This window comes from Colobus angolensis, unplaced genomic scaffold (assembly GCF_000951035.1).
Source record: "Colobus angolensis palliatus isolate OR3802 unplaced genomic scaffold, Cang.pa_1.0 Scaffold418, whole genome shotgun sequence".
In the NCBI taxonomy this organism is placed as follows: Eukaryota; Metazoa; Chordata; class Mammalia; order Primates; family Cercopithecidae; genus Colobus; species Colobus angolensis.
In genome coordinates this window covers 703,385-729,097 of record NW_012117577.1, presented here as the reverse complement: position 1 = coordinate 729,097, position 25,713 = coordinate 703,385, and the positions used below count along the sequence as shown (strand labels likewise).

Below are 25,713 nucleotides of genomic sequence, written 5' to 3'. Positions count from 1 at the left end.
ACCTTAGGGTCGTGGTTGTCTTAGGTCAGGTATCCTAGAAGCGGAGACTGAAACAGGAATTCATGTGCTTGTAATTTACAGAGGGATCACTTTCAGCAGAGAGAGAGACAATGGGGAGCAGAATAGGAAAGGGGAAGGAAGCAAGCAAAGATGTCAACTCAGCTGGAGGATATCTCAGCCTGGTCCCAAGGGCAGCTTTAGGGCATAAATTGCACCACAGAGGTGGTACCACCTAGAGGCAGAAACCCAACTTTTGTATTTTTGTGTCAATCCACCATCGACTGTGGAGAGGTCCCAGTGGGAAAGGTGTAACCTTTTGGTTAAGGTTACTCTCATTGGGCTGAAAGTCATTCCTGAAGAAGAAGGCATCTTTGAGGCATTAGCATTCACAGCAGTGGGAGGGCATGTGCCCCAATCCTATAAGGGGATCTAGGTAGGTTACCAAGAGAAGCCACTTCAACAGTGAGAAAGCAGAGTACAAGTGTGCAACAGCCATTGAGGGCAAGATATTCAGACAGAGCGGTTCTGAAGACTCTGGAAAAGGTATTTCAGGAAAATAAAACTGTGGGAATGCTTAATGTGTTTGAACATATTAAGAAGAGGTCTGTGTAATTGAGAGAGAGTTTGTGTATAAATTAGTGACAGGTACATAGAGAACTTTGCAAACATAAAACAATAAAATAATTCCAGGAGAAATAAAAAGTTGTACTGAAGGATAAATTAATCAAAGGATACTATATAGTTCAACCATGAATAGCATTTCAAGTGGTCATAGTACTGAGCAACTGAATACTAATCTAATCAAATGTACCAAAAACAAAACAAAACAAAACAAAAAAACTCTACTTGGAGGATAGGGCATTGGAAGTGGGGGCAGTAGAGTGAAAGAGTCCTAGAGGATTGCCCACTGGTGAGCCAGCACCTCTCTTCTCTGGTTACCTGGTAACATGCCAATGGGACTAGTGCTCCTCTCCCCACAGGGTCTATCAGAACTGGTTTGCTACTCCCCTAGGCAGCTGGTATCAAGCTGCAAGGTGTTGGTCTCCACAGGCAACAGCACTCTTATGTATGTAAAAGCCCTATTGTCACATTGCCTGCCTTCCCCAACCCCATATGCAAAGAAAGCAACAGAGCTTACAGAGGCATTCCTCTCCTAGAGTACAAACCTGGCCCAAGTATACCTCTCCATGTGATGCCAAGGGTCTGCAGACTGAGGTCTCCATGTATTCTGCCAGTTCTTTTGCCTGTGAGTTCCAGCCTGCAGTGCTTGATGCTTGTGACATTGCCTAAGCCCTTCTCCAAATGGAAGTCAATATATAGTGCCTAAAACAAAAAAAAAAGTGGGAGTATAAACAATTGTTTACAGCTATTTAGAGGCATTGAAATAAATGACAACAGAATCAATCAGTGCCTTGGAGAAGAAAGAAATGAGAAGCTGGGGTAAAGGATTGCTATTTTTCATAACACATATTGTAGAACTATTGTGTATACAAAACCTTCATAAAGATAAAAATATGTTTTCAAAAAGGTTAAGCAAGTTGCTTTACTGTTGTACTTCTCAAATACTTAGTTAAATAGAAAAATTCTAAGGGTGGAATAGTGTAATCAGCATTCACCAATCTTATTTGATTCTAGAATCTTTAAAAAATGTATTTCTTAAAACAATTACTTGTTAACATCTACAAAGGCAGAAATGTTACCATTTGGTAAACTATCACTGTACAGTAAAGTACACAATTTTATAGAAAGCAGAAAATACCAAGGTCTATAGGAAAAACATCATCTGGCACTTGCTGTGTGCCCACCTGCTCTTGTCCTGGGCATTGTGCTAGAGATCATAGTGTGTGCTTGCTCATTTAATTGGCTTCTGATCAGATCTGATGCTTTAATTTTGAGTCAGCCTCACAGCTCATTCATTCAAGGGAAATTGAGTGAGTGTCTACTATGTGCCAGGCACTTCTAGGGGAAATTACAAAAAATACATGTGGTCCCTGACCTCACCAGAGAGATTCCACTGTACTGAAGAAGAAAAGGAGAATGGATATATACATATTCAGACGATCCATCACCGTGCATCATTTTGCATTTCGTTTATGCAATCCATTTTTGTAGGCTCTGAAGTAACTTTTACATTAGCTTTCAGCTACTGCATGATTTGCTATAAGCCCGCTCAGCCCAGGTAGGTTAGAGCCAAACACTATTAATTCAACAGGCATGCCTATTTGCATCCTCCATTCATAGCTTCAAAGATGGAGGGCGTCTACAACTTAAGTTGTATTCTCCTTCTTTAGTTCTCTGAAGTATAGAAACCACTGCTATACAGTAACGTGACTGAGTTGATTTTACCATGAAAACTCACAAAGCTAACAATGAGATATCTTCAGGACATTTCAGCTTTAGCTTTGCTCAGTGATGGGCCTGAGTCCTGTTTCCCTTAGACTTTGGTAATAGCTTAAGCTATAAACTCAGATTTTACTGAACTCCTGAAACCTACTGAAAGGCAAGGACTTAAATTATAAAAACATCAACATTCCTTTTTCTTTGTTAGATAAAGTTTACTCAATTATTTTACCTACAGAAGTTATATTTCTTTACTTGAACATATTTTTAAAATTATAGCAAATACAATTAAAATAATCAACTATAGTGCCTCATCTAAAAATATCCATCTTCATGCATTTTCTTGCAAGATTAAAAAAACAAAGTCTTTCCCATGTAGATACTCGTCTTAATTTCTAACAAATTAAGAGAACAATGGCTGTGTGGGTAGCCACTGGTGGAAAAGCTGCAGGTACACACTGGGCCACTTTTCCAGGCCATGACTTACACTGCACTTGATTTCCAGGGAGCAATGCATGCCTCATCACTGTGTTGTTAGAGGCTATGGACCACTTTATGACTGTGAGCATCCTCCTTTTGGATGTAAGTACTGGAGAGAAACAAATCATTAGAGAAAGAGAGAAGCAGATGTGAGTTTTGATTGCTAAAACACACGAAAGACATAGACTGCTGGAGTTGTGCTTTGCTGCATGGAGAGCTGCTCTATCCCAAGAGTTAATAGAATACAGGGGCAGAGGCGCGCCTAGGACATCAGCTGTCTGTCAGGTGGGGGAAGGGTGCAGAGCTATATGGATTCCTCAGCTAGGGGTCACTAGGCGCCCTTCATATGCTACAGGAGAAGAACGTTTAGCAATTGAAAACAGCTATGCTGGAAAACATGCCTTTCAATATAGTTCTTTGGCTTTTCTCCTTTGTTTAATGCTTCTAACATGTCATTTAATGTATTGATTTTCTAATTCAAACTACAGGTTAAGCATGTTCATCACAATCTGTGTCCATTTCTTCTTGGTGAAAATAACTCACCATATTTTTAAAATAATAAATGAAGGTGATGTTTTGGGTTTTTTTTTTCACCTTTCACATTTCAAATCATTACAAATGGCTTGTGCCTTTTTCTAGATTACATTTTAAAATAATCATAGATAGCCAGGGTTGGGAATAAAATTATTGTTCTGGGAACTGCTTTACCATTTTCAAAACGTCAGCACCAATTTTAATCTGACTACTTGCTAAACAATTGTAGTTTATACTATCATTATAGCTCTAGTATAATATCATTCAGTGAAATCTTACTCTTCCAACAGGCATCACTACACCTATACTTCATATAAATGTGGTAAGAAAGCCAAGACTGAGAAAGGACAAATAATTTTACCTTGATTGCCATAGAAGGATACCTAGGAAATCCCTTTTGGGATACTATGCAGGGGGCCCTAAAACAAATACCTCTTTGTTATAAAACTTATTTATTTGGTCAGTGAACTATGCCTTAAATTAGACGAAGCCAGCAGGCCTTAAATATAATCCAGCTAATGTAACTCGATTACAATGCAGCAGTTTGAATGTAGTCATCAATGCCATGCTTAAAAGATGAGTGGCTTCCATCAGCATAATATAAAAGGATGACCTCTTCCTCAGTGGTCCAGTTCCAGAAGGCATGGCCACATTTCCTACACCAATTTGACACCATAAACAAAAAAAGACCCAAAGGCCATGTCTCCAGTGAAGCTCAAAACAACAGGACAAACACTGGGACAGTGCTGCTATTACCACACATACCAAGAGCTGCTGGCAAAAGTGATGTTCTACTATCCTGATGAGGCAGCAGTTTCCACAGGGACCACAGGTTGCTGGAACGATGCTGACACTTCTTTTCTAAGGGAAGTGGATCGAGTTCTTCTCAGGTAGAATTGCCAGTTAAAATACAGGACATCCAAATATTTCATAGGACATTCTTATACTAAAAAATTATTCATTCTTTATCTAAAATTCAAATGTAAATGGGTGTCCTATATTTTTCTTTGCTAAATCTGGCAATCTTATTCCTGTGGTAGGGAGAAATTACTTTCCTTTTTGGATACAAATCCTCCATTTTTCTCTTTGCTGAGTTAAGGGAAGACAGGAAGGGATATAAAAATTTTGCTCACAAATCTGTGTTCTCCACTTGAAGACCCACTTATTGAGAGGAAAAAGAACTTAGAAAAATAGAGTTTAGTCAAACTTGTCCAGAAGTCTAAGAACTTAAAGTGATTGTATAGTCTGAAATCTGAGAGTTACATATTCTCAGCATCTACTCTCATCCATAAAATCTAACATTAAATAAATCAGCATAATGGGTCATGCAAATGGGAATTAGAAAGGTTCCATGTTAGCTTTGATTTTACTGTTGGAAAATAACTTCTCCATGCTTCCATTTTATCTCCAGGGATTTGAATAAGGGAAAGGCCACCATACTGGATAACAGTCTAAGATGGAGTTGGGTTTTTAAAAAATCAGATCATAGTGGGGCATCTCAAAAGTGAGTAGTCTTTAAGCAAATGTATAATATTATTCATATTGTAAATGTTCTTTAGAAAAAAACATTACCTTTTAAGGGTCAGGCATATTTATAAACAGGTGTAAAAGTTAGTTTTTACATAATCTGAATTGAAGAATGCTAGGAAACTCCTCTTAGGTCAAATTGTTTCCTCTCCCTAAATGCTACAGTGCTTAAAAGATCAGCATCCAGTATTCATTTATCAGTTTCTTTGAATCTCTAGGAAGGGATTATTATAGCACTAATACTTTTAAATGAATGATTTTATAGGGAGACTGGAGTGCAGACAGCATAAACATAATTAATTTTAATTCAGGTCACCAGATAATGCAAAAAAAAGAAGAGAAGGTAATGGTAGGAGGTGAGGATCATACGCAAGAAAAACATCAGTTGCCCCATAAATGTGCCTGCAGTGGTCCTGACTCCTGCTCTTTATTCCACTCCCAAATGTGTCACGCTTTTAGTTGAAGAGACAATCATTTTTATTTAACCATTCTCCTTTTGTCCCGCTCTCTGAGTACAATTCATTCACTCCTGGCCCTACTCTTGTCCAGTGTAGGCTGCCAAACTGGCCCAATTCAGATAACATAGTAGGGTTCAAAAGAGCTTTCCCTATTCACCACCAACTAGCTGTGTGACTCCATGCAAATTGCTTAACATCTCTGGACCTTGGTTTTAGCATCATACACTGATGAAATGTCATTAGATGGTCTGTCAATCTTACCAAGAAAGGAAAGAGAAAAACTTACATCCTTGAAATCTTGTAATTGGTTCAGCAGAGGAGATATATTATCTCACCCCACCATTGCTTGACCCCTTACTAGCCATATGTTCTGGGGAAATTTACTTCATCTCTCTTTGCCTCTGTTTTTGTCTTGTTTTATCTGTAAAAACAGGGAAAAATAATGCCTACTAGACTATGATGTCATGATAATAAAAGGAGTTAAATCAGTTGACATATAAAAGATGCTTAATAAATTTTAGCTATTATCATAACTAATAATAGCTATTACTTTCTCCAAGAATTATTTTTCTTTCAAAGAAAAAAATTAGTTATATCAACAACCCTGAGATATTGTCATCTCTAGAGTGAGTTAGTTTTAACTGGCATTTCAAGAAGATGTAGTTATCTTTGTTTCCAATTAATAATTTTCAATAACAGCTTTGTTTTAATAAGAATTTTTAAAAAGTAAAAATTCATATTATCATCACTAACTGCTCAGGACAAATACTTTTTTTTTAACATATAAGGAATTCAACAAACCAGAAAAAATAATCTTAATTTCTGCTCCCAAGTAATTCGCATATTTTAATACCTAGCCATAACACAGTCCTTATACTATTGAGCAATATACAAATGAAAATCACACCTTTAATTTTTTTTTTTGTTTTTTTAAGATGGAGTCCTGCTGTGTCGCCCAGGCTGGAGTGCAGTGGCGTGATCTTGGCTCACTGCAAGCTCCACCTCCTGGGTTCATGCCATTTTCCTGCCTCAGCCTCTTGAGTAGCTGGAACTACAGGCGCCCGCCACCACACCTGGCTAATTTTTTGTATTTTCAGTAGAGAAGGGGTTTCACCATGTTAGCCAGGATGGTCTGGATCTCCTGACCTTGAGATCTGCCCACCTCGGCCTCCCAAAGTGCTGGTATTATCGGCATGAGCCACCGCACCCGGCCCACACATTTAATTTTAAATTAAATTTTGAAATGACAAATTAAAGTTGTTACCTTCCTAGACTGACATAATAAAAACACATCATTACTTAATGGAATAGATTGTAGATAGATTGTAAATATCTGTGACATAAACAAAGATTTCAACCACACTTCATTCTTTTCTTCTTTTAACTTCTTTAAGAAGTCTACTGTTTGCTGAGGAGTACTTTTCCCTCTCTGATTGCACTTATCTCCACCACCACATTCCTGGTGCTACTTCTGAATTTATCACTTACCCAAACCATTGTTATTAACCTGAGCTTCACCAGCAGTGTATTAAAATGTTGAAGTATTTTTCTTAATAGAGAATGAAGAAATCATTTATGGTACAAATACTGCTTTGTGTTGTCATGAATTTTCAGTTGTCTGGCATATATCTAATTGTTGCAACTGCATTATTTCATGTTATCATCTTTTTTCTTTTCTTTTTGGAATGTAGAAAATGTTAACCCTGGAAGTGGTTAATGTGACGAAAGGCACATTAGAAAAAAAAAAAAAAATCCACCTCAATCCAAAGTGATGGCATTAAGTGGAATCCAGTGTATCGTGGAGCACCTAATGCACACAAGATGTGGAGCATGTTCCCTGGTCAGAACTTTCAAATACTAAGTAGCAATGAATGGGAGAAATAAATCAAATGGGAGGATAGCTGGAATAATAAACAGTGAAGATGCTTCATACTCACACTCCAGCAAAGCAAGATGAAAAAATGATCCTGGCTGTCATGAGCTATTACTGACTGAAGAACTTCGTTTCAGCTCTTCTAACTTGAAAAATGGAAAAAAAGAAAGAAAGAAATGAAAAGAAAAAGAAAGAATGCTGGAGGAAAATAGCTTTTTTTTTCCTTGAGTCTCTCAAACTCGTCAGTAAAACAAACTGCTATGTATCATCTGTTTAGTGACAGAAAATATATATATTGAGATCAAAGATAATCAAGGTACACCTGGTTATTATTTGTAAAGACTTAACTGTAGGTTTTTAATGATTAATTTATCTGCCACATAACGCTTTAATAGATCATGTGAAACATCAAGGGAGGAATGTGGTACTGCATTTCTAAAGCCTCCTTCTCTGTCTCTGAATGATAATAGGCATGGGAGTCATCATTAGTCTTGTTAGACGATGGTTCCTTTAGGAATCTCTATGTGTTACCTTTTAGAGGGAAGGTCAAAGAAGCTACCCCTGGGGACTCCCCTGCAGGATACAACTAACACAAGCATAAACTGTATGGAAATGGCTAAATTGTCTTTACTGAGACCTTGGTCTTTCGCATCAATCAAGTCCTTCTGAACTAGTAAAACAGATAAGCACCCTGCTGGCAAAAGTGTTACTATCCTTATGCTTGTCATGACTGGCACTACAAATTTAACAATAAACAGGCAGTTATTTGTCTTACTTCTTTAAAAAACAAAATAAGTGTGCTGAAAGACATACAGTTGCAAGAAAAACTCATTTAAATGGCAAACAGAGCGACAAAAAAATTGCTAAGTGGTTTTGGTGTCACTCTCTTTCAGTCCTTCCTCAAAAGACCCTGTATTCAGGAATCCAATTGTAACTGCTGTCAGTGCACATGGAGAAGGTAATATGAATCCGACAAGCCAAAACAAAGCAAACCAGGACCCCATGGCTGCCATGTGGGAGGGGGCAGATTTATCCGCCCTCACGTCTCAGCTTCCTGAGAGTGGAGCCTGTGTCAATGCCTCATCCTGACACCTAACTCATGGGGGAATTATAAGTCATCAATACCAATGACTGTAAAACACTTTGTAAATAAAAATGGCTTAGAAGTTCCAATTAACAACAGAAAGTAACCCTCTGGGGTGTACCAGAGAGAAATAACTACAGCCATAAATAAGCAATGGTGAGTTTAGGTTCACTTCTTATTTCAATGCCATTAAAAATGGACCTCCTTCCAATCTCCAATCTGAAGACTCAGCTACGATTTTTTTTTTTTTTTCTCATTTACACTATACGGTGTTATGCTCATGAGTGGAAGCATTGAGAAAATACAGGATTGGGCATTCCCTGCTATTTTAATATGAGTATTACGAACTTACATACTCTTATCTACCTTCATGTCAAAAGCAACAACAACAACAACCAGAAGTAGTATAACTTAACTTAGCTAACTGTATGGCCGCCACAGATGTGCCATTAACAGGGAGCATAGCAAGCCCAAGAAGTGGCTACAGTGCCCACCCTTAGTGTACTTCATGCTTGCCCCATTTAGAACTTTCACAGGCTCACACAATGGATTATCAATCTGACCCAGGAAGTATCCACTGAGCCTGTAGTATGTCCCAGGCACTGTGCTAATCACCGCCAACATATCTCTCTTATACCTGTGAGGAAAAGAGGCTTGGGGAGCAATTTGATATGACCAAATTATAATTAAATTAACCATATAATACTAAATGTCATGAATTATTCTAAATGCATCATAGAAAAATCAACCCATTATTACTCAGAATAGCCCTGCGAAGCAAGTACTATTGTTATCCACATTTTAAGATAAAGAAACTCAGAACGATTGAATAATTTGCCCAAGGTCACAGAGAACTGAGACTTGAACCTTGGCAGTTGGACTCCAGAATCCATGCTTTTCCACTTCTCAACCTGGAAAAAGAGCCCAAGTTTTTGGTTCCATACTTAGTGTCTAGGGTCTCTGCTTGATTTTAAAAATTAAAAAATAAATAAATATGGTAAGATATGGCAGCTTATCCTTCAGGTCCTCACATGCCTGTGCAATGACAGACAAACAACTATAGGGCGATAGAAGTCGCAGGAATGTGCAGAATAGTCAGGAAATGTAAATAAGGGAGCATTTAGCTCAGACTGGGTCTTCAAAGAAATCTTAGAAGAAGATAATGAATCGTGGTTTCCATTTCCCTAGAAAATCTAGTTATATGTGCCCCTATTTTTTGGCAGGCATTCTTGCAACCTTTGGCCTAAGTATGCACAGCATGTTCACAGGAAGAATTTCAAATATAATATGAAAAAAAAATTAGCACCACCCTTAGCTTCTGTTAGGTCTATTGTAAGATTAGGGTCCATAGTAGCAAAACTCAGGCTGCCATAGCTTGACCAGAAACCAGGGGCCAATCCAGGGTACTCAGCTGCCCCTCTGAAAACATGTTGGCCATGGGGCATCTCTAGAGCAGCTTTAGCTGTCTAGTGAGTTTGGCTGACTCTCCAATCACCACAGAGGTCCTGATGGGCAGAGGTTCTGACTATTCTTCCCAGATTAAGCATGAGAGGTGGGCAGCAGTTGTTCTACCCTGCAGAGACCATCTCTACAGCAAACATCACCTCCAAATCAGAGCTCCCAACCTTGCAGAAAGACCCCACTTACAGGAAGACAACTCAGTGGGGAGACGGTGTTTGGGGAAGATGAATTGTAGGAGGAGGAAGGGAGAAGGGAGTGGCAGATGCAGGCAGCATCCTCAGCTTCTGCTTGGTCCTTGATTTATCTCTGTAGAGGAGACTGACCTCCAGGAAGAACAGACCTCCCTTCCCCCTCCACCCCTTCAGCACAGCAGTGATGCCTGCACAGGGCCTGTCCCTGCCATACACCTATCAAGAATACACCAAAGCCATTAAACATACCGATCTTTACTGACTAAAAGACTGCCATCTTTTTAACCTTTTAAAATATATGGCACATGCATACAATGAAAAGCAATGATGTTATAGATTTATTGACATGGAAACATGTTCACTATGTATCACTGAGTGAAAATAAATAGGTTATGAGAAATAAATACCAAATCCAATTTTGTAAATGGTTATATACATATAAAAAGACTGGAAAAGTATGCATCTGGATGTTTACAATGAAGGGATTATTACAAGTATTTTTTTTCCTTGTGCTATCTGTCTTCTTTATGAAGACAATGTATTATTTATTTGTTTATTTATTTTTTTGAAAGAGCTATTTTATCTTTTCCTCAGGAAGAGGGAGATTTTTATTTCTTATTTTTTATTTTTTGGAGATGTAGTCTCTGTCTGTCTCCCAGGATGAAGTGCAGTTTTCTGAACACAGCTCACTATAACCCTGACCTCCTGGGCTCAAGCAACCCTCCCACCTCTGCCTTCCAAGTAAAAGGGACCATAAGTGTGCACTGGGACCACAGGTGCACAGTGGGACTATAGGTGCACACTGGAACCATAGGTGCGCACCACCATGCTTGGCTAATTTTCTTTTTTTTTTTTTTGTAGGGACAGGGTCTCGTTATGTTGACTAGGCTGGTCTCAAACTCCTGGCCTCAAGCAATCCTCCCATCTTGGCCTCTGAAAGTGATGGGATTTCAGGTGTGAGCCACTGCACCCAGCCAGAAAGGGGAAGATTCTTAAATAGGTGGCTGTAGTATCAGTTATTATCAGTCTTAGTGGTTTGATTTGATTGAAATAGCTCAGGCTAAGGAACAAGACTTTAATCGCAGGGAGAGAAGTATGTTGATGAACGGGATTTGTCAGCTCTTTCCTGATGACTAAAACAAAATGTGAAGTGGTTATTGCCATTTAGCATATCCTCAGAATTCAGACTTTATGACTTCCCTGTCACTCACCAAATCAAAATCAGAGTATCCCAAAGTAGATAAGTTAGAAAAAGAAAAACCAAAAGATTGGGTAACTCAATCAATTTGGGAAATGTTGAGCTAACTAGTGTTAAATAGTCATCTTTCTTGCAGGACTTCTGAGAGCCTCGTTATGCTCATGTACATTGTATATTTCCCACAAAATAACAGTCTTCCCAACTTTATATTTATCCATGGAATTCATTTTTGCCAAAGCATCACATGGGACCAGTGACAAGGGAATGCTGCATTGCTTGGCAACACTGTTCTAAGTAGTAATCTAGAAACACCTGTAAACACCTATAGTAACTCCCTCAGGAGAATTTTTAAATAGTTTAGCAAATATAAAGCTATTATTTTCATCAATGATGCTCTAATTTCAGAAATTATGAGATTAGTCATATTAAGTCAGTTCCACCAGGTTGCTTCACCAGCACTAAAGAGTTTCATATCCGTGTATCCGTGAATAAATGTATGAACTCAAAATCTGTGACATCACTTTCAAGTAAAGGGGACCAGTCTCTATACAAAACAAAATGTACACCTGTCACTGCCATTCTTTTGAGTCATTACAGTTTATAAATTTATACACCATGAAAAGCTTTGTTTATGTTCATATGGTGTGAAAATTGCAAGAAAAACTTTAAATTAATTACCTTTTTAAAAAGAAAGCAATTGAAATTTATCACAGACAGTAAGGGAATTTATTTACATGCCATAAAGCTTCTGGAAATACAGTCATGAAATATGAGTTAGGAAAAGTAGCTCATGCCCTCACATGTCCTCAAGATGGAGAAGCAAATTAGCGGGCCATAACTGCAGACCACAGTCTTGTGGTTTTCGTCTCTCTCCCCAGCTTAGATTTTGCAGGATCTCAAAGGCAGACTTGACTCAACAATATGATCTTTTCTTTTGGGTTTACTCAAAAATTTTCCCCAGAATCTACATGATCTGCTCTTAAAACAAGAAGCTGGCCAGTTAAGACAGTTTATCATAGTTTCCCCTCACACCTCAGGAATAGACACCAGTTGAACCACATCTCAGAATCCATTTAGCTGGGGGTGAGGAGGGGTGCTTCTAGGACTGGGTCTTTTTTTCTCTCTCTCTTAGAAGTATCATTTTATTTCACTGTGAAATAAGCTGATTAGTATGTAGAAAAGCAACAGTCCCTTGATTTCCACAAATGCGTTTTGATTTTTTATTCTGGGCTTCAAGCCTTTCCTGCATACGTTTAACCGCAGCCTACTCCGTCAAAGGTACATTTACTGGGCTGAGGGTTTGGGGGGTTGGCTCCTCCCTGGAATCTTGCTTACATTTGCATGTGAAAAGAAAGAAATGCTTTTGAGTAATTAGTCATCTGAAATTCTGCACCATGAGGAAAAAAAAAATTGCTTTTGGATATTTATGGAGAGAAAAATCCATATGGACAATGAATACCCTATTAATGCATTGGGGGGAAGGGACAGGGATGTAGCACATTGTGTTGAATTTCATCCAAGCAATGATAAAAATAATATTGCCAGTTTCTTATAAATAGTAGCTACAATAGAAAGCAGCACAAAGCTGTCTTATTTACAACTTAAATTTTTTATATTTATTCTATTATCTTAAAAAGCCCTTTCTTTTTGACCTAATATGTTCATGCCATATTGAAGAAACTCATGATCAATATGTATTGATTTGATCACTAATTGCATTAATTTTGCTTTAGAAATTAGAAAGGCTCTAATGAAAATGTGAAGTCACTTCAAGATAGTACATTATGGGAAGGCTAATTTAGCTGGGTTCTGTGCATCAGATTATTTCATTATGAACCTTCAATTACCATACAAACGAATGAGATAAATAGCCTTTTCTGAGCAGATTTACATTTTTGAATTCGTCTATAAATTTCAAGAGCTTAAGTTAATTTATAAGCTAACATCATATTTAATATACAAATAGTTCAATCATGAATGCATTATCTGCATAAACCCTTACTCTGGCCCGTCACATTATGCTTTGAACAACATTTGAAACAATCACTGTTTTTTAAATACTTGCTTGTACTACATTTAATCTCTTAAAGAAAAATGTGAAATGAATATTTTTGTTAAAATCTTGCATATTATTGCTTAGCAATTGGCACAATGAAACCAAGTGATGAAGAGGTATGCTGTTCAAGATTTATAAAACCCTATAAATGTGAGATAGTCAAGCTGATTTTGAAATTGAGTGCAGATGCTAAAATAACATCCCGAGAAACAAGAGAACATAGAGCCTTTTACATTCTTAATGTATTTCTGCTGTTTAAAAAAACCTACCTGTACAATTGATTTAAATAAAAAAGACACCAGAAGTAGATATTTTTACCTTGGGGTGGTGTGGTATTGTGGTAGATGGCAGAAATGTGGCCAGAAGGCAAAAGTAAAGATAATTTTAAGGGGGTGCCAATAATTCTGAGATATCTTGAAGAAAAGCAATGCATCAAAATAAATTGTAGGTAATATTTTGCAAATAAATATTTGAAAGTTCATTCTTTTTCCAGGCTATGTATTTATATACACTGAAGAAAATGAAATAGCTAGCACTAATGGATATTTCATGTGGTCCTATAAAGTTTTGAAGTGGTGCTGATAATAATAATGGACAGAATATGCCATCTACTTTTGCTGCTTAGTATTTCATGATAAAATCATGAACACACAGTCTTGGCATCTAATTCCTGCAGTTATTATTATTGTACACTTAGGAATTTTAAAACCTCTAAAATAGTCCAATGGTTCAATTTATACCTTCATTCATTATTCTTGTTGAGTGATGTTATAAGACCCTCATAGCATGATAATCAAAAATCAATGAATTATCACATAATTTAGGATAAAGTATATTTTACAAGCAAAGGCCTTAGGAGAGAATATCAGGGCTGAGGGCTCAATAGAGATCAACTAGCCCCTTGGCACTCAATGTGCAGTCTTGGATGAGCACCTGGGAACCACTGTGGATTCTCTGGCTCCACCACAGACCTTTGAATCCAAATCTAAATTTAGTATGATGCCCAGGAAATTCATGTGCATGTTAGAGTTTGAGAAGCACTTGTTTAGTCTTTCATTATCTTTGTATACACATGGCAACTAAGGCAAAGAAACCTTGAGAACGCTGTTCAAAGTGGCAAAAATTAACTCTTATCTATGACTGAAAGCTATGGTGGTTCAAGCGTGGTGCTATGTAGATCCCAGTCAAGGGTCAGGTCTACAAAGGTCAACTCTGCTGAACTCCCAGCCAGCTTTGGGAATTGCTTGTAATGCTTATAAAGAACATGTTTGAGAGTATGTTGATGAATGAATACTAGTGCAGCACCATTCCAAGAACAATCATTCTGAATTTTGATTTTTCAGAATCATTTAATCAGGCCAGTTCATAAGCGAGTGCCAACATCCATCTACCCTGAACTACCTTCTAGACAGAAAATTCAAAATAAGAGAGAATAGTTCTATCCTCAATTTACCCATTCATAGGAAAAGTGTGAGAGTCAAGCATGACATGTTTGCCAATATTTCACCGGAAAAATTAAAACAGCAAGGGGTGATAACAAGTGGAGGAATTTTTAGTGTAGCTACCTGCAGCTGAGTATGTATAAAGCAAGTAAACAGTGGCCCAGTATAGACACAGCTGAGGGCACTTAATTAGTGACAATTACTACATTGTTCTAAGCTGCCTGCAACCTTGCTCTCTCCCTTTAGATAAACTCATTTAAGTAAATACAATGTCAAGAAAATGGACAAGCCCTTTGACTTGCTAGAGAACCATGAAAGTGCTGTATTCTACCAATTAAACATGATTCTTTCTTTTTATTAAGGGGAATTAGATCTAACATTTGCTTCAAAATTTCATACAGCTATCCACATATGTATATTAGTTCTTTAGTGTTAAATGTGTAGCAAATAGATTTTTCTTTCAAAAATTTATACTAATAATGATCACACACTAAATCTTAATGGTTGGAGCCTTTCAGAAACTACTTACCTAGAAATACATTTTAAGAAATAGTTTTGCAACTCACTGTTATAAAATATTTTTAAAGGGGTAAACAATTTGGATGCTTTTCTAATTCATCACGTTAGGTGAGAATGGTGTCCAGGAAATAGTTTGGAAATGCTTTGGAAAAGTCACAAATGAATTACCTTTTAAAAGTTTTTCACTTAACAAACATGTATTCAGAACCTAGTATATAAATCTTTGTTTAACAAACCTCTTTTTAGCAACTAGTACATGCTAGATACTGTAAGCAGTAAGACATTGTATCAGCCTTTAATGATCTTATAATCAAAAAAGGCAAAAAGAATAGTGCGTAAATAACTGTCATACAAAAAGGAAGGACAAGTTACAAGTCCAACTTCTTCAGTCCTACAGCCACAGCATTCTCAAGAGACAAGTTCCAGGCATGTTGTTCTCCTCTAACATCTGCACCAAATAACTCCTATGTGATCTGTGAGTCAGAGGATGGTGACAGCAGCTCCTCCAGCTCCCTGCCTCCTGCAAAAATGAGCAGAACCTTGTGCATTCACCCTGACAGATAAATGTCTTGTATTTGCTGCTTTTTTCCTGGGAAATGTGGTGCATGTAAAGTGAATATACTTTTATTTGGGGCATTAGTCATGGAATGTGGGGGAGTAGGAGATGTTTGACCTACTTAAATATACTTAAGTATACGAGTTAATTTCTTCACAAACGATTTCCAAACTTCTTTTGTTTGACTTGGCATAGACCCCAGGTGACACCAGGCACGCACAGGAGCACGGGAAACAATGCTTTGTTGGTGGTGGATTCCCTCATGGTTTCACAAAGGAAAGCCATTACAACTCAAGGAAGGTTTTAAGACTCAGTGTTTAATTTATGAAACCACATTTTAAAAATCCAAGCAGAGTAGTCATTTAATGAGTTCAGAGAGTAAGCTGTAATAACTTTAAGCTGGAATTTTACTGTTCTTCTATCACATGAAGAAATGAACATTTTCTGTCTGTTAAGGGTTTGAGATAAGCGCCTTCCACCAGTTGATACTGACACTTGCAATCAGCTCACAAGAAAAGGGCGCTGCATCTTAAGTTAGGTTAACTCTTCATTAACAGCTCAATCTCACTTATCCATGAAGTTCTGCCCATGAAGTTTACAAACACTAGGAATATTTCTCCAAGTTACACATGAGAGTTCTGGCCCTGAACCTTAAGTCACATGTGGATCTGGAGCTGAGGAAGGCCTTGAATCTCTGGAATTCACCTTCCTCATCTGCACAATAGGGGCTGCAGTGCATGACCCCTCACAGCTCCATCATGGCCAGGGCAGAGAGTGAGATGCCCCTGTGTCAGTGGTACGGCTAGTGCTCACTGCTTGCTTGACTTCATTCTTTCTCTAGATTAACCATAAACGATGTCAGGTTGCTGTCTAAGTCCTGGCAGGACAATGTATTGTGGTTTTCCACAGTCTTCACAACCAGCAGAGGGAGCGAAAGTGCACAGTAAGTAAACTTTAATGAAGTATAAAATCTTTTTTAAAATTCTATTTCATTAAAATAAAATCTGCTAAATGTGTCTGGGTTGAGAAATCTGACATGCCTGGTATATTTGCCTGCTGTCCGTTAGTGTTTGTGCGTGGGAAGTCAGAATTTAAAAATTACGGCCACTATAGTTAATAACAACATATTGTCTTCTTGAAAATTGCTGAGACTGGAAGCTTCCAGCTGTATTGAGCTCTGCGTCTGCCCCAGTGGTTCCTCACACTGCCAATCAAGTTCCTAAGGAACTTGTCTCCTCCAGACTCAAGTGCATTCTGTCCTGAAGAAGTCTGGCTTTGATAGGAGCCCTATTCTTGTAGGGACAGAGAAGAAAAGGAGTGGAATATGGTCCAGCTGCCAGAAGAAAAGTTGGATTGATAAAAAGGGTCTCCAGTTTGGGCTGCTGCCTAAAAGACTTTGGAAATTGTAGTTTTACTCCAGTCCCCACAGATGAGCTCTTCAACAGCCCAACAGTGAATCTGTGGTCAGTGGCCCAGCCAACCAGCAACTGGCTCTGCTGGTTAGCCTGGCAATTAGTACCATTAGTGGTCATGCCTGGAACTGCCCAGGCCTTTGTGCCACTTGAGTTGATGCCCAGCAGACATTAGTATACCCCTTACCATTTCATCAGGAAATCTCCATGGACTATCAGTTTCATTTCTCCTCAGAGAACTACAGGGAAAGGTACCAGAACTTCTAGGATTTCCCTGGACAAACCTTGTATCTCTTCCCCAAGTGTAGTGTATTCTGGTCTAGGAGATGTGGACCCTCTGGAATATTTTTTTAAAAGAACAATGATATCTAGTATTTTTCCATGAGAGACATTGATCCATTTGGTACCCAGAAGGTCATGCAACAGAAATTTGATCTGCTGATTGGGAAAGACAAAGGTCTGTCCATCTGAGTTTTGATATTGATGTATTTGACTCTACACTGGCTCCAGTCACAGGAATCCCTATTGTAGGGGGACTGACCTTTCAAGAAGGCATCTATATTACTGAGGAAATACATAGTACAGGGTTGCTGTCAGCGCTGGATCTTGTTGAAGTCAATTCTCAACTGGGCACTTCAGAGGAAGGGGCAAAGGCCACAGGTAGCCTGCCAGTAGATGTAACTGCTTTACGTTTGGGTCAGACAAGATGTAACTGCTTTAGGTTTGGGTCAGACATTGCCTATGGCCAGATTTTCAGTTTCCCAGTCAAGTCAGAAAATGAAGCGTGTGTGAGAATTTAGGAAAGACTGTGCACCGTTTTGTTTCACAATGGACATTCCAGAACTGTAAGGCATTTGAGAGGACAGGTATTAAGTGGTTATCTGGGTTAATATTGCCTTAATGGGAACATTTACACATTCTCACAATTGTAAAGTTTCCCCTCTCCATTTTGGTGACTAATAATACTACTGTAAATGTGTGTGTGTATATTTATATATACACACACACATATATATAGTTTGCACTTCACTGGGTATTAATGCATTATAGTGTTGTGTAAATTTAAAGACGCACAGCAGCATTTGCTACCTTGGTATATCAAAAAATGCTAAGAGAGGAGATTTTCAAGTGTTTTCACCACAAAAAAAAAAGCTAATTATGTGAGGTCATGCATATGGTAATTGGCTTGATTTAGCCATTCCACAATGTGTACATATTTCAAAACAATATGTTGTGCCTGATAAATATATACAATTTTTATTTGTCAACTTAAAAATTAATTAATTGGGAATAAAAAGTAACAAGAGGAAGGAGATTCAGTCCACCCACACCTACCATTCTGCTGTCTAAAGATAAAGGAGGAGCCAGAGGATGCTGGGCCTGCAGGGAAGGAGGAGACGCATATCAGCGTCCTGGCTGGGAAGAGAACTCAAGCCTCTCCACTGGACCCTGCTTTCCTTTTTGCACTCACTTACATGAAAATGGGCTTGGGATCAATAAGAATAATTCTGCTCAAGCTTTCCAACAGAAGAAAAACAGAGTAACCAGCCATGTTCTGCAGCCCTCACAGCAATCCTTCCCTCCAGCTAACTTGCTTCTCATCTGCTACTTTTCATAAAGATAATGTGCTCCCGCATCTCATGATGAAAGGTAAAGTCTTTAAAGTAGTCCGCCAGTCACTAGACCTCATGGCCTCCCTTTGCCCCGCATACCTCTGGGTCTCCTCAATTCTCCCACAGCACCAGTGGCCAGTGTGCCTTTCCTGAAGCATGTCAGGCTGCTTCACACCAAAAGACTTTGAACTCACTGTCCCCAGAACACTTTTCACCTGGAAGTCTGCATGGCTTAGTCCTTCTTTGTCTACCGAAAGTCAACCTTCTTGATGCCCTATTTTAATTGTAAACTATCTGCTTTTCACTTTTCCTCCTGCCTTATTTTTCTTTACCTGACATTCGATACATATTATATGTCTTACTATTTTCCTTATAAGTTCAGAGGTTTCTATCATTTTGCTCACTGTCATTCAATGAATGAATAAATGAATGAGTGAATGAATTTTAAACTTAATTACATATGCAGTGTTTGAAAGAAAGAAAAGCAAGTTTCCTTTAATGAAGGTATCATTATGTGCATATTATGGTTCTTTCGGCCTTACTCCCAAATAATTTTTTAATTGGTAGCTTCAAGATTGCTACATTGATTGAAATTCTAATTACTTGGCTGTGAGCACAAGTGTGCTCATAACTTTATCATGTTGCCATAAATATCAGTTATTTGGTAAGATAATGCTGCGGTCACCTCCTCCTACTATAATGTCTAATTATCTCTCTTGGGCTCTCACATTCCATTGTGAAAAACTAACATTAGCTCATATATAATAGTCATTCATAGTCTTTGCATGTTTGGTATGTGTGACCAAATGCCCTTTAATAGGTTCCATACTAATATTATATGAATATTAGTGAATCATCTAGTATAAATTTCTACAGGGCCTCTTAAGTAAATATGTATTTAGTTGGTTATGTTTTATGCATATTTAGAATTTGTTTGCATTATCCAACTTCACATGTATTATTTACCCGGTGGGAATATTTCGCTTTCTGCTGCTCTACTTTATCCTATGTTCAAATTCACATATATTTTATAATATTCATAACACTAATCCACCAAACAATCTTCATATCTGGTATATTATCATTTTCTTAATGAGGTGTTATCTACAGCAAAGTATTTGCTTAATCACTCACGTTTTGTTTGCTTGGTTTTGGCCATTCCTCACGTAAGACAAGTATCTGTTAGAAAAAAAGGATGTCTCCAGAAAGTCAATGAGTCCTATAAAGAAAATTGTAGCAGACATTTTCTGAAGAAAAACTAATGTGTCAAAGGTAAGTAAACCATAATTAATTTCTTGGAAGTTTTTTAAAATTTTTTTCCCCAGCTTATAAAAAGAAACCTCTCTGGTATGTTGGTCAGGTTGAAACCTAATTCCATAATCTACATTATTTCCTTCTCAATTACAGTTGAAACAACTCAAATTGATAAGTGTTTGCTTTCTGTTTGCACATTTTTAAAATCTAATTTTTATTTAAAAAGTTGAGTCGAAAGAACGAAAATTTGGGACAATTTAGAAGCTAAAGGGAGTGGATTAATATTGGTTACATTTTGCTGTCCAATCAGCATCTCATGGGAGTTTAAAAATAATTTTAGTTATTTGCTTTTAGCCCTTCTTATGTAAGGCTAACACAGTGGACGTGTCATAGACCATTATTCCAAATAGTCTGATGGTTTGTTTGCAGACTATTTCATTATGTTCTTCATTTTTTTCATTAAAATCTTTATGAAAGCTAAGTGGCAATTTCATGTTGGAGAAATGAAGCAGTGAAAATGGCTATCATATATCCATCATTTAAACAGAGTACTTGGGGTGCCATGTTCCAGCACCGCAGCTTAGTGCACCAATACTGTCTAGTATAAACATCTCTTAATAGGTACCTGGGGCTGGAGTTTCTCTACTGTGTTTAACCTAAATGAGTACATGAGATTGCTATTGAAAGTGTGTTTATATCTGTGTGGAATACAAATAAGTTTATTGTTATGGAGTCTCTGTCTTAGAAAACAGATATTTAGGGTCTCTAAACTTTTATTTTGAAATATCTATAGACTGACAAGCAGTAGCTAAAATAGTACAGAGAGATTCTGTGTACCCTTCACCCAGCTGCTCCCATATAAAAAAATCCTACGCAACTATAGTGCTTTATTAGATTTTTAAAAAGGTATTCTTTTATTAGAACAGTTTCAGATTCATAGCAAAATTAAGAGGAAGGTATGGAGATTTCCCATACACTTCTTGTCCTCCTCCCACATGCATAGCCTTCCCCGTGTCAACATCCTCCACCAGGGTCATACATTTGCTAAAACTGATAACCCTGCACATCATAATTGCCCAAAGTCCATAAGTTACATTAGGGTTCACTCTTGGTGTTGTGCATTCTATAGCTTTGGGCAAATGTATAATGACTGGTATCCACCATTACCTGAGTATTCAGAGTGGTTTCACTGCCCTAAAACTCCTCTGTATTTTGCTTATGCATCATTTTCTGCTACCTTCAACCCTTGGCAATCACTGATCTTTTGTTGTCTCCATAGTTTTGCCACTTTCAGAATGATTTGCAAAGTGAGGAGACTTGATGGGCCTATTCCTTCTGAAGCAGGATAGTTATAAAGATAAAAAACCAAGCCCCACTGATTATCTCTTAAAACTAGCAACTAAACCCCATGATTCCTTGGGCAGTTCCAAGATTTCAGGTGCAGTATTCTTTATTTATATTTGCTTTGCTTAAATATTATCCAGCCTATAATTTAACAAATCAGCAAAAAGGAAAAGCAGAGAGAAATTAGCAGAGATATCTTCCCCCAATTCCCTCCCCATCTGTTTATTCCTCACCCGAAACAGCACTTCTGGAGAGATGTTTATGAGATCTGTAATTTCTGGGCCTATCAAAAGTATTAATTTGTGAGTTTCTGGGTCTTTGTTCTCACTGTTCTTCAGAACGGGCACCCCAGGAGCATGAAGTTCTAAGTCTGTCTCAGTTCTATCATCTAACGAGTGTCTTGAATTTTATAGTCAAGTATTATATAACTGTTTCTGTATTAAAGATTGTGGGTTTTTAAAAGTTGATTTGTATTTTTTTCTTGAATAGAATAGAGTTATTCTCTCTGAGAAGATGGGTTCTCCCTTGTCTGATGGACTTCAGAGCTTAAAAATAAGGCTGATTTGAAAGTAAATTTGCTCTCCACTTTTATTTTTATTTTTTTGGTCCTGAGTCCAGGAACCTTTACCCTTTCTCTTCTCTTCCCTCATAATGAACCTGGTCTCTTGTCTCATTCTGTATGTAATCCCCTGGCTGACTCCTAGCTTCAGCTCCAGACTTCATACCAAAACCTGTGAACAGGGGAATTAAAAGCAAGCTGTACTCTCTCACCAACTTTCTCTGATTTCTAGGCCTCCTTCAGATTTGACCCCAGGCTTCTTCTACTTCCTGTCCATGTGGAGCAATTGCAGTTCAGCTGGTTCCTGAGTTGCTACTGTCCAGCCCCCATGTCCACGTGCTGGTCTAAGAAGAGGGCAGGGATATTGAGAAAGCAACAGGGAAGGGGCAACAGTGACCATCTCTGCCCAAGTGTGAAGGCCTCCCTGGCCCCCCAAAGAGATGTACAGGCTTCATGAGGAGATGCAAAGGTCCTTCTTGGTGCAGGACTTCAATTATGATCTCTGAGAATCTGCTTCAAAATAAAGTCCCCCATATTGAAAATCACTGATCTCACTTCAAAGGATAAAAGTAATCTTTACTAGAGAAGACACACACACACACACACACACACACACACACACACATACTGCTCCCCTGCCACACACACACAGTGGTAACTATGGGTAGTGATATATGTGTTAATTAATTTTGTTGTGGTCATAATTATACAATGTATATGTAATTAATTCATCCTATTGTATACCTTGAATATATGCAATTTTTATTTATTAAATATTTTCTTAAGGTCTCCTAAAGTATGTCTTTTAACTCTTTAACTATTTCAGCAATATCATCTTTTCTTTCCTTCATGTTCTTATTCTTTCCCATTTAATTTTATTTTTAAGATAATTTTTCTCTCTGTCTTTTCAGGAATAACGATCTTAAAGGTTCTCCCTTTTTCCTTTAAAAGCAGTGATTGCAGATAAAGAAGCTGAAATTTTTGCTGTTATGATACAAAACAGCATGGCTTGTAAAGAATTTTCCAGTGTCATTTGCCTGGGAGGTGCCCTGTCCACTCCAATTTTGCACCAGCTCTGTATTTTTTCTCTGTGACCTTGACAACAATTCTTCACATATTCATTCAATACCTCTTATCTTTCCTGGGTGTCAGATAAGGCACTCAGGACACAGTGGTGACAAAATAGATAATTAAGGGAAGCTTACATCATAGTTGGGGGAAACAGTCCATAAATAAGTAATTGAACAATAAGCAAGATAATGTCAGAATGAAACCAGGATCAGGAAGAAAATGAATCAGAATGATTTCAAAGAGCATTTGAGGGCAGGGGAAGGTGGGACTCTTTTAGATGGGTGCATCTAAAAGAGGGAAGGCCTCTCGAACATGTAATGTCTGAGTTGAGTCCTAGATGATAAGACAAAGCAACCATGAGAAGATTTTCTCTGAGAGCATAAGAAACAGGCTGCAGAGAACATCAAGCAGCTGCCTTCTTCAGACATCTGTTTCCTCACAAATAGCACTCTATTTTACCTGCAGAGAATTTTGCAGTTGCTCTCCTTCCCTCTCCCTCTGCCTCTCCCTCTCTCTCTGACTTTCCCTCTCCTTCTTCATCCCTCCCTCTCTCTCTCTCTCAGTGTGTGTGTGTGTGTGTGTGTGTGTGTGTGTATGTGTGTAAATCTGTGAGAAACAATTCATCTGAGAAGTCAACATACAAGTTAAATTTAAGGCAAATATAGAGGAGAATAAGATTTGAGGGAGTAACAAAGGTAAAATAACCTTATTTGATTAACATTTTATTTCTACCTTAAATAAAAAGAAAAATATTTCTATTTACACTTATTTGATACGTTTCTGTAAGTGCATAAAAGCCTATGAGCTATCAAAGTTCATTCTATTAACTAAGGAGAACTCTTAAGAGCTATATCTGGATAATAAAACAAATTCATAAATTAGCAATTTATAATTCCCCATTGTAAATGATCACTCAGCGGATCCACATGTCTGCATGGGGACATCTGGCAATCAAATTAAATATTCCCATTTCCAGATGAAAGATGTAACTAACTGGTTAATTGCCTTTAAAATTTTGGCCTTATGGTTAATTTTTAAAAAATCATTAGAAAATAGATAATGAAAAAAAGTGGTTCCAAAAGTTTTTCATTTTTCTGAAAAATACTTCCGTTATCACTATTTTTAGCAAATCTGATTTAAAAATCTGGTTATTTTTTCTAAGCTTTGAGTTAGGGAAAATTTTAAAAGACTATAGGAGTTGGGGAAATTTTAATATCAGCCAAAATGGTTTGAAGCAGAGAACTAGGAGAAGAAAGGAAGTGAGGGGTGAGCAAAGGTCTCAAGCCAAATGGGGCAGAAGAAAGAGCCCAACTAGTTGTGACAAATAGAGGGAGAGCAGCTGCTGACCAGCCTCATGACCTTATTTATTACATGGGGAGGAGAGTTGGCCAGTGATGGAAAAGGAGGAAAACCATATCCTCCCTTGGGGACAAGGTATAAAGATCAAGGGATCTGTGAAGTCTAGCATGTCCCACAATGATGATGATGGTGATAATGACCACAGCAGTCCCTAGAGTGTGACACCAAAGTGAAGGGGAGGACAAACACTCACACGGAAATGAGGAGCACTGTGCAGCAGACAGAAAGCCTTCATTTGATTTCAAGCTTTTTTGACAGGAGACCTGTACTTATTCCAGATTGAATTGTCTCTCTTCTCATCACATCCTTTGGAGAGAGCAAAAGTTAGGGAATGTCCATGGGGTTTTTGTGAAGATTCTTTGTACTGGGGATGGGAGTTACCGATGCATTGGCAGCTCTTAATTTCCTCCATGAAAATATACTATATCCCTCTCAATAAAAAAAAAAGCAGGGAGAAGAAAGTTGTGGTAGATGTTATTATCATAATGCCAAAATTATTCTGAGGAAAAGAAAAAGCCACTTCAGAAGTATTCTCTCCCTTAACTGTACAAGGTGTCAGAGGAAGCAGATGTTTTGGCTGTTACTCAATCTCCTACTCTCTCTTTCTCTCCTTGTCATCTTCCCCATCACTTCTCCATCATAAATTAATAACAGCATTGACTAATTTTATCATGTTTTGAATCAATTTTCAGAGATCCATCTGTTTATTTGAATAAATGTCTCTGATATACATCATCTTATAAAGCACAAGAAGAAGGGCACATGGAGAATTTGTGTTCCAGGACTAATGCTATTACCGTGGATTTTTTCCAGAAGAGGCTGAGCTGTGCACACCTCAAGATAGACTCGGGGATAGGGTTTTATTTATTTTTATTTTTTGGTTATTGCAAGGAAATTAATTATGAAACTGGGTAAAAATGTTTTCTCTTATTTTACAAACAATAATACCCATAAAGCATGCTAAGTGTGAGTAACAAGAAGCCACTCATGCACTGATGTGTAATAGGGTTTGAGGACCCCACAATTCACGCTTCCTAGATAAGAGCATACCTGATGGCTGCAAAGGTTTTAAGATCCAAGATACAACTGAGACGAAGAGTTTAAGGAAGGCAGTCACAGCCAGTGTTATACTGGGCCTAGCAGCTGCCACTGAGTCTTTACTTGTGAAAGGTGTGAAAGCAAAACTAAGACTTTAGTTCCCTCAGCCACAGTCTCCCTGAAGGGCAGTAGTTGGCATCAAGAGTCACTTTTGCAAATGAAGTGACTCACACTGAGTAGAAACAGCCAGCCAGGGCAGGAAGGGCTGTGACTCTTCATCAGTATCTCAGGGACCTTGGTCTCCTTCCTTCCTCTCCTAAGGTAAACCATTTGGAAAAGTCTAG

At 38.0% G+C, this 25,713-nt stretch overlaps 1 pseudogene; it reads left to right on the top strand.

Annotated features, from left to right (window-relative positions):
- The first annotated feature begins 13,297 nt into the window (after positions 1 to 13,297).
- LOC105522070 lies at positions 13,298 to 17,931 on the top strand (annotated as a pseudogene).
- Positions 17,932 to 25,713: the final 7,782 nt, after the last annotated feature.